This window comes from Leptonychotes weddellii, chromosome 13 (assembly GCF_054177405.1).
Source record: "Leptonychotes weddellii isolate Sample4059 chromosome 13, ASM5417740v2, whole genome shotgun sequence".
NCBI classification, from domain to species: domain Eukaryota; kingdom Metazoa; phylum Chordata; class Mammalia; order Carnivora; family Phocidae; genus Leptonychotes; species Leptonychotes weddellii.
In genome coordinates, this window is record NC_138381.1 from 27,227,388 (window position 1) to 27,230,701 (window position 3,314).

The following is a 3,314-nucleotide window of genomic DNA, read 5'->3' on the forward strand; positions in this document are numbered from 1 at the left end:
GTTTGCAAGTTTCTTTAGTTTCCCATGTAGACAATAATATACTCTATATAGGTGAGTGTCTACAATAGAGTATATTATTGTCTACATGGGAAAACTAGAAAGGTTTAAAGGAAAGTCTTACAGCGTGAAACATGCACATCTGCTCAACAATCAGCAGATAAAGCTCAAGGACCCTAACAAAGGAAAGGTGCAATTTCCTTTTCAATGCACCTCTTCCAGGATTGCCTTTTCATTCTGTTTCTCTTTAAACTCTTTGTCTACTTTTATTCTTTCCTGAAAAGCTAATTTCCTTGTGCACTTCTTCAGTAGATTTTATTGAACCCACTGAATCCAGGGTCCAAATAATTAACAAACAAATAGCTCAAGGACAGAGAGTGCTAGGTCTTCTAACCCTCAAAGGAACTGGAAGGAATTACTTGGATTCCATTCTTGTAATGAAGCAAGGAAAGAGAAAGCCAACAGTCAAGTTTACATATCAAAACAGTCAACTTTGGTATTCTGCACTTATTTTTGCCTATATGGTGTTATTTCAGGAAAGCCAGAAATATCACTGAAATCTCCTCATAAATATCCCTCCTACACTGACACTAAATGTTTTAATTTAAAATCTTGCCCTTTTTAATTTCACTTTTAACAAGGGACCTATTTGGAAAAGAAAGGAATGAGATGAGACTAAAAGCATCAGCTACTGCATTTCTTTTTTTTTTTTTTTTTTTAAGATTTATTTATTTATTTTAGAGAGAGAGAGCAGGGGTAGGTGCAGAGGGAGAGAACCTCAAGCAGACTCCCTATTGAGTGTGGAGCCAGGTGCCTGGCTCCATCTCATGACCCTGCCATCACGACCTGAGCTGAAACCAAGAGTGAGACACTCAATTGACTGAGCCACCCAGGCATCCCCAGCTACTGCATTTCTAACATCATAGTAGTAATGACTTTCTCTGGAGAGGTGCCTGTAAAGACAAGTGATCTGTCAGAAATGGGACTTACTCTCCATCATATACACCCACCCACACACACACACACACACACACACACACACGCAAATGTGCGTACACTATCGCCTTCCATGCATCAAAGTATCCCGAGTAAGAATAAGATCCCTGGAGACCAAAGGGCACTAACTTGGGAGATCTTGAACTTCAAAGTTAATCAGTTTTGCCGAAGATTTATTCACTGTACTGGGTGTAGTGTAAAGGAAAGTTCATATAACTTTTTAAAACAGGATCTATGTTTGTGCTCTGACTTCCTTACCAGTAGCTCTGCAAACTGGGAGATAATTTATCGGAGGATTCAAGCATAAATATTGCCAAATCCCTGCCCTCCCCCTGCAGTCTATTCTCAGTTGCTCCTGTAGGACAATAAGTATATTACATTAAGGATGGTAAACTGTCCTCACTAGGGCCATTCATTCAGTCAGTTGACAGATACTGAGAACCTACATGCCAGGCACTGTTCTTGGCCAAGAGGTTAGACCAATGAACTTAGCAATGTTCCTGGTGAAGCTGGAGGAGACAGACAAAAAATAAATGATTTTAATAACTATACTACCAATGAGTATCCAATTAATGTATATAATCCAATTTATAAACATACACAAACATAAATACAAACTGTATTTTGGCAAATCTAAGACATATCTAACCTTTTTTTTTTCTTTTAAAGATTTATTTATTTATTTGAGAGAGAGAGAGAGTGTGTGTGAGCATGTGAGCCAGGCTGGGAGAAGGAGGGAAAGGGAGAGAAAAACTTTAGCAGACTCTGCTGAGCGTGGACCCCATGCGGGGCTCAATCACAGGACCCTGAGATCGTGACCTAAGCCAAAACCAAGAGTCAGCCCCTTAACCGACTGAGCCTCCCAGGCGCCCCATATCTAAGCTTTCTAATACCAAAATATGTCTTATAACGAATACTATCTTGGATTCAATGAACTATGACAAGTGTTTGAAGCAAAATAAAATAGAGCAAGGTAAGAAACAGGATGTGGGAGGTACTATATTTAGATAGGGAGCCCAGGGAAGCCTCACCAGTGAGGTAATAATTAGAAGAATCTAAGAATACATTGCATGTGAAAGTGTTCTGTAAAATCCCTGTGCCAGAGCCAAGTGGGGTCAGCTGTGGAGGGGGCAGGAGCCTTTGCCACTCGGAGCTGGCCTGTCCCCAGTGCCCAGGCCGGCCATTGGATGGGGAGTCTTCGCTGGTGACTGTTGGGCCAGCCCTCCTGGTGTGGCCACGGCTCAGGTTGCTCTGCTGTGTTCCATCACCTTCTCCTAAAGATGCATCCTGACTTACCTTCACACTTGGACACTTAAGAATGCAACGTCTCGATTAACTAACTTGCTTAAGGAATGTCACAAAAATCACAGCATTCTGAAATTTTTTGGTCATTGCAATGATCTTGATCAGGAAATGAAAAAATGCGTGAAGAATGAGTACATGGAAAAGAGGACCAAGAGCAGGGAGCATGGCAGTGCAACACGTAAAAGACTTTTTAATCCCACAGAGGAATCTGAAAAATAAATTACAGGCATACCTCGGAAAAAAAAAACCCTGTGCCATAGTAATAAAGACAAAATTGAGATAAAATTCGTATTTCATAACAATTCACCCATCTGAGGTGTACATTCAATGATTTTTAGTGTATTCGGAGCAGTGCAAACCTCAGTGTGATCAATTTTAAAATATCATCACCCCAAAAAGAAGCCCATACACATTAGTAGTTATCGTCTATTTCCTCCAAACCACCTAGGCTTAGACAATCATTGTTCTACTTTGTGTCTCTGTAGATTTGCTTATTTTGGACAATTTTATGTAAATAGCATCATATAATATGTAGTCTTTGGTTTCTTTAACTTAGTATAATGTTTTCAAGGTTCATTCATGTTGTAAGCATGTATCAGTACTTCATTCCTTTTTATTGCTGAATAATATTGCCTTGTTTGGATATATCAAATTCTGCTTATCCTTTCATCGATTGGTGCACATTTAGGTTGTTTCTACTTTTTTCGCTCTTATGAATAATTCTTCTGTGAACCTTTATGTACAGAGTTTTAATGTGGGCATATGTTTTTAATTTTCTTGGGTAGATACCTAGGAGTGGAATTGCTGGTTCATATGGTAACTGTGTTTAACCTTTTGAAGAACTGCCAGACTGTTTTCCACAGTGACCTCACTGTTTCATGTTCCTACCATCAGGGCATGAGCGTTCCAATTTTTCCACCTCCTCACCAGCACTTGTTTTATTTTTATTATAGCCATTCTAGTGGGTGAGAAGTGGTATTTCATTGTGGTTTTGATTTGCGTTTCCCTGATGACTA

The 3,314-nt window shown here is 39.6% G+C and overlaps 1 pseudogene; it reads left to right on the forward strand.

Moving 5' to 3' along the window:
• Positions 1-1,266: 1,266 nt before the first annotated feature.
• Positions 1,267-2,517, forward strand: LOC102732280 (COX assembly mitochondrial protein 2 homolog pseudogene; annotated as a pseudogene).
• Positions 2,518-3,314: the final 797 nt, after the last annotated feature.